Source organism: Muscardinus avellanarius (genome assembly GCF_963383645.1).
Source record: "Muscardinus avellanarius genome assembly, chromosome: 14".
NCBI classification, from domain to species: Eukaryota; Metazoa; Chordata; class Mammalia; order Rodentia; family Gliridae; genus Muscardinus; species Muscardinus avellanarius.
Window position 1 is genome coordinate 48,992,454 of NC_137800.1, and position 10,618 is coordinate 49,003,071.

Here is a 10,618-nt window from a genome sequence, read left to right on the forward strand (position 1 = left end):
ACAATTATTCATTTATTTTAATGTCTTTCTCATTTCTGCCAGCTGAAATAACTAAACTAGAGACAGTATCAATGTTACTGATAATACAAACTCCCAATTGCCTCTTCTTTACCCAGATATTAGTTATTATTATTATCATTGGAAGGCTGGGCATGGTGGCACATGCTTGTAATCCCCGCACTTGGGAGGTAGAGACAGGAGGATCACACAGGTTCAAAGCCAGCCGTGCTGGCTTAAGAGACCCTGTTTCCAGCCGGGTGTGGTGGCACACGCTTATAATCCCCGCTTGGGAGGCTGAGAAAGGAGGATCTCACGGGTTCAAAGCCAGCCTCAGCTACTTAGTGAGGCTCTCAGCAACTTAGTGAGACCCTGTTTCCAAATAAAATATAAAAAATTAAAGGTCTGAGAGTATAGCCCGGAGGTAGAAAAGCCTCTGGGTTCCACCCCAGTACCACCAAAAAAAAAAGACCCTGTTTCCAAAAATAAAAAAGTATAAAATAGGTCTGGGAGTGTAGTCCGGAGGTAGAAGGGTTTCTAGGAACCCCAGTAACACCAAAAAAAATTTTTTTTAATTTTTATCATTGGAACCCTCCCATACACACCTCATCAACCCTTGTTAAACTGTATGGCACATGTTGTCAATGAGTAGTTTCACCCCCTCTTATACCACCTGCTGCTAATGACGCGGTCATAACACTGAAGCAGTGACTACATTCCTTTAAAACACTCTGTATGGCCGGGCGTGGTGGCGCACGCTTGTAATCCCCGCACTTTGGAAGCAGAGACAGGAGGATCTCGCAGGTTCGGAGCCAGCCACACTGGCTTAAGAGACCCTATTTCCAAATTTAAAAAAGTATAACAATAGGTCTGGGAGTGTAGCCCGGAGGTAGAAGGGTTTCCAGGAACCACAGTACCACCAAAAATAATATAAATAAAAATAAAACACTCTGTACAACCGGACATAGTGGTGCATCATACTTATAATACCAGCATTTGAGAGGCAGAGACAGGAGAATCGCAGTTTGTGGATAGCCTCAGCTACTTAGTGAGACCCTTTGTGACTCAGTGAGATTCTGTTTCAAAATAAAGAATAAAAAATAGGGCTGGGGTGTAGGTCAGAGCTAGAATGCTCCTAGGTTCCATCCCCAGTACCGCAAGATAAATAAATAAATAAATAAATAAATAAATAAATAAATAACACTCTGTACCCTGGCGTTATTTCTCAAATAAAAACAAAAAAGGGCTTACTATAGGCCTTTCTGGTGTCAGAGGTACTCTCTTATGGACACCATACTACAAATGAACTAAAAAAAAAAATGGATTCCCTTTGTGAGCTAGTAATGTTGACTACAATGATGAACCCAATTGCTTCTGGTTGAGTTCGGAGAGTTTAACATCTAAAAGAAAACATGTTGGGTTTTGTTATTATTGTTGCTTATTTTATTTGAAACAGGGGATTGAACCCAGGGGCATTCTCCTACTGAGCTCCACTCCCAGCCTTATTTATTTATTTATTTATTTATTTATTTATTATATTATTATATATATACATATTTTTGGTGGTACTGGGGTTCCTGGAAACCCTTCTACCTCCGGGCTACACTCCCAGACACCTATTTTTTATATTTTTATTTGGAAACAGGGTCTCTTAAGCCAGCGAGGCTGACTTCGAACCTGCGGATCCTCCTGTCTCCGCCTCCCAAGAACAGGGATTACAAGCATGTGTGCCACCACGCCCAGCTCCGGCCTTATTTTATTTTTTATTTTGAAACGAGATCTCACTAAATTGTTGAGAGTCTTGATAAATTGCTGAGGCTGGCCTCAAATCTGCAATTTCAGCCTCACAATACTGGGATTACAGGTGTGTACCCCACCTAGATGTATAGTTTTTATCTTGCCTTTTCATCTTTATTTCGTACTACAGAAACCATCTAGATTGCTTCTAAGGTGGTCTCTCAATGTGGCTTAAGGAAAAGAGAAAAAATGTCCCATTGTAAGGTGAGAGACACAGCTATTTATGGATTCTATCATATACACACAGTCTTTACCACTGATGCTTAATAAACTCGTATATAATTAAAACTAAGCTGGGCATAGTGGTACAGGCTTGTTGTCCCAGTACTTGGGTGGCTGAGACAGGAGGATCACAGGTTCCTGGACAACCTCAGCTACTTTGTGAGGCCCTCCATAAAAAAGTGAGACTCTGTTTCAAAATAAAAATAAACAATAGGGCTGGGGGTATAGCTTGGAGGTAGAATGCCACTGGGTTCCATCCTCAGTACCACACACACCCAAAAAAATAAAACCTTCTAGCTGGGCATGGTGGCACACGCTTGTAATCCCAGCATTTGGGAGGCTGAGACAGGAAGATCATGGTTTGCAGACAGCCTCAGCTACTTAGTGAGGCTCTTTGCAACTCAGTGAGACCCTGTTTCAAAATAAAATATAAAAAAATAGGGCTGGAGGTAGAATGCCCCTGGGTTACATCCCCAGTACTGCAAATAAATAAATAAATAAATAAATATTTAAAAATTATAAAAAGTTGGACATGGTGGTGCACACCTCTACTCACTACTTGAGAGGCTGAAACAGAAAGAGCTAAGGTTCAAAGACAGCTTCAGCAAGTAGTGAGACTCTCATCAACTTAGTGAGACCGTTTTCAAACAAAAATTTAAAATAAAAACAGGGCTGGGTGTATAGTACCATAAAAAATAAATAAATAAATAATAGGTCTGGGGGTGTAGCTCAGAGGTAGAATGCTCTTAAATTCAATTCCAGCAGGAAAAAAAAAAAAAAAAACCTCTGTCTTGACTTATCCAACCCTCCCCACCTTTATTTTTTATTTTTTTACAGTACCAAGTCTACCTCTAAGCTACACCCCCAACCCTATTTTTTATCCTTTATTTTTACTTTTTAATTTGAAACAGTGTCTCGCTAAATAGCTAATGCTGTCCTCAAACTTGAAATCTTAATGTCTCAGCCTCCCATCCAATTCCCTCAATTTCCCTCCTTTTCATGTTTAGCTTAGTGATTGACATTAATATGTTTGTTAAAGTACATCATGTGCACTAGAGATTTTCCCTCTCCGCCCCCATCCCCTTAGTTAGGATACCTTATTTACTCACCTATAGTATCTTCTTCATCTAGAGTTCCTCCTATGACCCATTTTCTCCCTAGCTTCCACATATTAGGGAGAGCATCCTACTGTGTGTTTGTGAATGTGTCGTGTGTGTGTGTGTGTGTGTGTGTGTGTGTGTGTGTGTGACTAATCTCACTTAGCATAATGTTCTCCAGTTCCATCTATTTCCTTGTAAATGACATAACTGTGTTTTTCTTTATGGCTGAGTAGAATTCCATTGCGTACATATCCCATAGTTTTGTAATCTGTTCATCTGTTGATGGACATCTTGGCTGGTTCCATAGTTTGGCAATAGTGAATTGCGCAGCTATGAACATAGATACGCACACATTAGTTTGATAGTTTGGTTTCCATTCTTTTAGGTAGATACCCAGAAATGGTATTGATGGATCATATGGTAAGTTCATTACCATTCTTCTGAGTGTTAGGTAGGCACAGTAAAGAGGCGAGAGAGACCAGGGAGCGTGGTGCCAGTTTTATTGTGGTCTTCTCGGGGATAGGGGCTGGACTGCTCCTGGAGACCTGCGAGCCCCTCCGAGGCTGGAGCAGAAATGCATCTCTTTTTAAGGTTTACATCTTGGGGGTGGGACTACGAGTGGGAATGCCGCCCCTCTAGCATATTGCCTGCCTGGCGATATCGCCTAGCAGAGTCTCCTCCTCCTTCTCTAGGGTTCCACCCCTGCAGAAAGTGGGGACCTGACTTGTCACTGAGGATCCTCAATACTGTTTTCCAAAGTGATTGCACTAATTTGCAATTCCACCAACAATGTTTTAGGGTACCCACTTCTCCACATTCTCACCAGCATATGTTGTTGTTTGTATTTTCAATGATCGCCATTCTAGTTGGAGTTGGGTGAAATCTCAGGGTAGTTTTGATTTGCATCTGATTGCTAATGATGTAGAGCTTTTTTCATGCATTCATTGGCCATTTAATTTATTCTTTCATGAATTGTTGATTTAGTTCACTAACCCATTTTTTGATTGAGTTATTTGTTTTCTTAGTGCTGAATTTATTGAGTTCTCTGTGGATTCTAGATATTAGTCCTCTGTCAAAGGAGTAGCTGGCAAAAATCTTCTCCCTTCTGCTGGCTCTCAGTTGAAGTTCTTGATAGTTTCCTTTGCTGTACAGAAGCTCTTCAGTTTCTTGTGATCCCACGTGTTGATTTGCCTTTTAGTTTCTGCTATGTCCAACAGCAGACTCTAACCCCACCTTTACTGGTTTAAACTGCAAAGTCTCAGACCTAGCAAGTTTATCACGGCCGCATGAGTCCCTGGGAGTGCTGTGCTTGGCGTTTTCTCAGGCACAGCGGCTTCACTTAGGTTTTGTTGAGTACCAGTCTGGATCTCTGGAGGGCGTGGTGAGCTTGACTGCCAGTGCTGGAAGTTATAGCCGGTGTTTGCACAGGAGGCTTACAATTCCAATCATCTGCAGCCACTTATTTCAGGTCCTTAGTTGTTTTCCTGTTTGTCTCTGGAGTCGGGTTCAGTGAGGCAAGATGGTGCTGCTGGAGCACCCATGGCCACAAAGCAGGCACGTTTCTTTTCTGCTCTCTAATAGGTCTTCTAGCCTTTTTTTCTGCCATCTCGTACTTTTTCTAGTTATGGTGTTTTCTGACCTGTGTAGAGCACTGTTTTTAAGGCAATAGAGATCGGGTGTCAGCAGAACTGGTATGTGCTGCTTTTCTTTGTTGCCATCTTCCCGGAAATCTTTTATTCTTTATTCTGAAACAGAGTCTCACTGAGCTGCAAAGGGCCTCATTAAGTAGCTGAGGCTGTCTGCAAACCATGATCCTCCTGTCTCAGCCAGCCAAATGCTGGGATTACAAGTATGTGCCACCATGCCCGGCTGACCCTTTTTAAAAATAGAAAATAAAATAGAACTGGGGTTATAACTCAGAGGTAGAATGCCCTCGGGCTCAATCCCTAATGCCACAAGGGGTAGGGGGGCGGGCTAGCTTTTAGCTGGACATTGTTGTTCATGTTTACAATCCCAGTACTTGGGAGGTTGAGACAAGTGTATATCAGGTTTGAGGCCAGACTTTGCAAATTAGCAAGACCCTGTTTCAAAAAAAAAAAAAAAAAATCCAGGCATGTTGGTACTGTCTATAATTCTAGAACCTAGGAGGCGGAGACAGGAGGATTTCTTATCAATTTATGGATATCCTGTTTCCAAATAACAAATAAAATAGGCTAAGGGTATAGCTCAGAGGTAGAATTCCCTGGATTCAATCTTCACTATGCGAAGGAAGGAAGGAAGTATTCTCCAAACCTATAATCCTACTACTTGGAAGTCTGAGACAGGAGGATTGAAATTTCATGGCCAGCCTCAGCAACTTAGGCCCTCCACAAATTAGTGAGACCCCTATTTCAAGATAAAAATAAAATAAAATAGGGTTGGAGGTGTATCTTAGAGGTAGAATGGCCCTGTGTTCTATCCCAAAAGAAAGAGAGAAAGAAAGAAGAAAGAAAGAAAGAAAGAAAGAAAGAAAGAAAGAAAGAAAGAAAGAAAGAAAAGGAGAGGAAGGAACAGCCTCCCAAGTACTAGGATTACAGGCATGTGCCTCCACTCTGGCTAGCAATTCACATTGTGTGTGTGTGTGTGTGTGTGTGTGTGTGTGTGTGTGTGTGTGTGTTACTGGGGATGGAACCCAGGGGCATTCTACCTCCGAGATACACCCCCAGCTCCATTTTTAACTCTTTATTTTGAAACAGGTCTCACTGAGTTGTAAAGGGCCTCACTAATTAGCTGAAGCTGTCAGCAAAACAATCTTCCTGTCTCAGCCTCTGAAATGCTGGGATGACAAGTGTATGCCACCATGTCCTGCTTTTTATTTTTTTTACCTTATTTTTTGTGGTATTGGGGAGCATTCTACCTCTGATCCACACACCCCCAGTCCTATTTTACTCTTTATTTAAAAACAGAGTCTCACTAAGTTGCTGAAGTTCTCGCAAAGTTACTGCGACTGGATGTGAACCTGTGATCCTCCTGTCTTAGTCTCCGGGAGTACTGGGATTCCAGGCATGACCCACCATGCACAGCTCAGCAGGGAAGGGCTTTATACATTGGGTTACAGAAGCACAAGCAGCATCAGTTTAGCTTGCTTTGTCCTGTTGTACTACTGTCACCAGCCAGGGGACCGAGGAAGGAGGAGACTTTAACTCAGCCTAGCACATTCTTTTTTTTTTTTTTTTTTTTTTTTCATTTATGGAGATTAAACCTAGGGGCATTCTACCTCTGAGCTCTATCCTCAGACATCTTTTTTTTTTTTTTTTTTTTTTTTTTCTTTTTCCTGTACTGGGAATGAAACCCAGGGGCATTCTACCTCTGAGCTGCACTCCCAGCCCTATTTTTTATTCTTTATTTTGAAACAGGGTCTCACTGAGTTGCAAAGGGTCTCATTAAGTAGTAGCTGAAGGTGTCCTCAAACCGTGATCCTCCTGTCTCAGTCTCCCAAATTCTGGGATTACAAAGGTGTGCTACCATGCCTGGCCCCTCAGCCCTTTTTACTTTTTTGCAGTACTAAGTGTTGCGGGGTGAAATGTGCGTGGTGTGTGCGTGGGGAGAAGTAATCTCCCCACTACCACCACACAGACAGACAAACAGAAAAACCGTGGATTCTTGTCCTAAGCTAAGAATAAGTATTCATCGCTTGGACAGCTGCTGAAGATTTAAAGAAGTTTATTAAAAAGGTAGAAATATAGAGATAGTTACAGCCCTGTGCCGCAGAGGGGCACAGGGGGGCAATTCGAATGAAAATGCCAAAGAACTCCAGTTTACTGAGTGTTTTTATCCTGCCCAAGTCCTAGGCAGGTCCTTTGATCTGGAGATAATGCTACCCCCTTATCTCCAGTCCGGCTCTGCTTCTGCTATCTCTCCAGCCGGATTTAGGGCCGGAGTGGGAGGCATTTCTGTCTCCAGACACAGGCTTTTACCTTTTGTCTTATCCCCCAAAATGTGTGAAATTGTTCTTAGGAATGTAAAGACACATTTTTTTCCTGGCTCCAGCCTTCCTTCCTTTACAAATGGAAATTACAAATCTCTTCTTCCTGTTAGCTAACCCTAGCTTTCTTAGTAAAGAAGATATATTTTAAAATTGGAAATCTTTCCCAATACTGATACATTAATACATTTTAAACCCTCTTCCCAATACTAGTACACTAAGGATTGAGCCCAGGGACATTCTACCTCCAAGCTACAACCCCAGCTTTATTTTTTATTCTTTATTTTGAAACAGGATCTCACTAAGTTCCAGAGGGCCTCACTAAGTAGCTGAGGCTGGCTGTAACCCTGCGTTCCTTCTCTCTCAGCCTCTCCAAATATTGGTATTACAAGCATGTGCTACCACACCTGGTTTTCTCTGTGCTTTTACAACTAAATTTTTCCCTTTTTGTGTATGTGTGTGGTACTGGGGTTTGAACCCAGGGGCATTCTACCTCCAAGCTATACCCCCGGCACTATTTTTTATTCTTTATTTTGAAACAGGGTCTCACTAATTAACTGAAGTTGGCCGTGAACCTGGATCCTCTTGTTTCAGCCTCCCAAGTACTGGGATTACAAGCGTGCACCACCATGTCCAGCTTTTTACTTTTTATTTTGAAACAGGGTCTCAGTAAATTGCTGAGGGTCTTCTTAAATTGCTGAGGCTGGCCTTGAACTTTCAATCCTCCCAATTCAACCTCCCACACCTGGGATTACAGGTGTGCACCACTATGCCTGGCTCCTGGTAGGTTCTCAACATTATTAGCTCAGAGCAGGGTTCCACCAGTGAAAGTTCCAGTTGGCTGATAGATATCATCACAGACACAGGTGTTGCCAGTTTCCAGCTGGCCAATGCTTACAACAGCAAACACATGTGTCACCCATGTTACAGTTAAAGATGAATGTTACTGTTTGGGGGTGAGGGTTACCGTTTAGGGGAACAGTCCCTGGGGACCTTTGTTAGACCCCCTGAAACAATTCCCCTAAAAAAAAAAACCATGGGTTCTTGTCCTGAGCTAAGAATAAATATGCAATAGCTCAGACTCTTGCTGAAGATTTAAAGGAGTTTATTAAAAAGATAGAAATACAGAAGACAGTTACAGCCCCACGCCATTCAGGAGTTGGGGGGGGGGTTTGAATGAATTCATCAAAAGGTTCCTGAATGCAGAGTATTCTTATAGCCAGCCCAACCAGATCTGAGGTAGGTCCCTTGATATGTAGATATCCTGCCCTATCTCCAACCCAGGTATCCTGCTCTGGCTCCAGCCCAGATCTGCCTAGGCCTTTTGTTACACTCCAAAAGGTGTTAGCTGGAGTCTGGATTTCCCCCACATCCTTGAGGAAGTTTGCCTTTCTTTAGAAATGTAAAAGAGCCCTAGGTTTCTTCTATTCCTTTGCTAATTATCCAGGGTGCCTAGAAATCTGCCTCCCTCTCCCCACAGCTCCTGGCTTTCTTCACTACCAAAATATATTTTAAAATGGAAAATCTTTCCCCAAACTGGTAATTTAATATATTTTGAAGCCTCTTCCCAATATTGGCACAACTCAGAAACAGGTGTCACCCAGTTCCAAGAACTTTGATACAACCACTGCTTAAGAAACAACAACTGCCTAACTACCTGGAAAGCCTATAACTTCTGCCTCTCCCCTGCCCTCAAAAAACAGCACCATATGCACGCTTATAATCCCCGCACTTGGGAGGCTGAGACAGGAGGATCGCACAGATTCAAAGCCAGCCTCAGCTACTTAGTGAGGCTCTCAGGAACTTAGTGAGACCCTGTTTCCAAATAAAATATAAAATAGGTCTGGGAGTAGAGCCTGGAGGTAGAAAGCCTCTGGGTTCCATCCCCAGTACCACCAAAAAAAGAAAAAGAAAAGAAAAGTAAAGAAAGAAAGAAAAAGAAACAACGCCATAAGCTGGGTGTGGTGGTGCACAGTTGTAATCCCAGCATTTGGAAGGCTGAGAACAGGAAGATCGCAGTTCCTGGACAGCCTCAGCTACTTAGTGAGGCCCTTTGCAACTCAGTGAGACCCTGTTTCAAAATAAAGAATAAAAAATAGGTCTGAGGGTATAGCTTGGAGGTAGAATGCCCCTGAGTTCCACCTCCAGTCCCCCACACACAAAATAAATTTTTAACCCACTTGTACCAGTATTAGAAAATGGCTTCAAAATGTACTTAAAAATAGCTTGGGTATTAATGTACCTGTATTGGAAAACGACATTGGTATTAATGTATTGGAAAATGAATTTGAAAAATGATTTTGGTAGTAATGTATCAAAAATTGGTTTCAAAATGTAAAAAACAGTCAGGGCCTGGTTACTGCCAGGCACTCAGGCAGCTGTTAAAATGCAGAGTTCCCTCACTAAAAGTAATTAGCAAGTAGACAGAAGAGTTGGGACCTAGGGCCTTCATCTTCTAAAAACAGGTTTACATAATAAATGACATCTAGCAGAGAAGCTAAGAATTCTCCAAGAAGTGCAGGAGGAGGGTGCAGATTTTGGAGGAGGGTACAGACCTCTGTGAAAGGGGCACAGATAACACGTGACCCCTGACTTTGTTAATCATTCTGATTCTAACAAAGAAACCTAGGCTTACACCTGCAGTAAGGCAGGAAGAAGGATTTTTTGGCTGAGCAAGAAATCCCCATAATCATTAAAAGAGCCTGCACGGAGTTAATGGGTGGACTTACACCTAGGTCAGAAGATTATTGGTAGAGAAGATGAAGGACCATGTATCTGTAAAACTGTTCTGTAGCCAAAAACTTCAGTGACTTATTTTCAAGTCAGTCACTTACACCCCCCCTTTGGGGTGTAGGGCTTTAATATCTGTTTTTATCTTTCCATCTTTGTAATAATAAAATCACTTAAGCTTCCAGAAAAAAAAAAAAAGAGGAGTTCTGGCTATTGTTTTCTACACATGGCTAAGAATAAGAACCCGTGGCTACATCTCACCATTACAGTTTCGGAGCCCAACATGGGTGTTGTAACAGTCTCATCATAACACACTGACCCTGGTGCGCACTTCACTGGCCCCACCTTTGAACCAGTGAACCTCACCCAAGGGGTGCAGAATAAATGTCTTTTGCTTTCACTTGGCCTGCTTGTCTCATTTCCTGCATCACAACTTTATAATGTAAGCCACAGAAAGGAATTTCAGGACCTGCCAAGAGAGCACAAGCAGGTATTTATTTAGAAAAACAAGATTTATTTGGAAAAGCAGAAAGCAGAACAGGCTATGCACTCAAAGGAAGAAAGAGTGTGGGCACTGGAGGGTAAGACGCACTTTTGGGGGCTCAGGCTCCTTCTCTAAAGGAAACTGTAAGCTGTGCGTGCGGGAGGCTCTGAGGAGGGGCATCAGCTTATTCCACTGGAATCTGTTGACTGTGGAGCACAGAGTAGGTCATGGTGATCTGGTTCTCCTCAGAGTCTTTGGATTGACATTATCTAGCTACTAGATGACATTTGGACTGTATCCATATTCTAGGTTCTTAACGCTAAC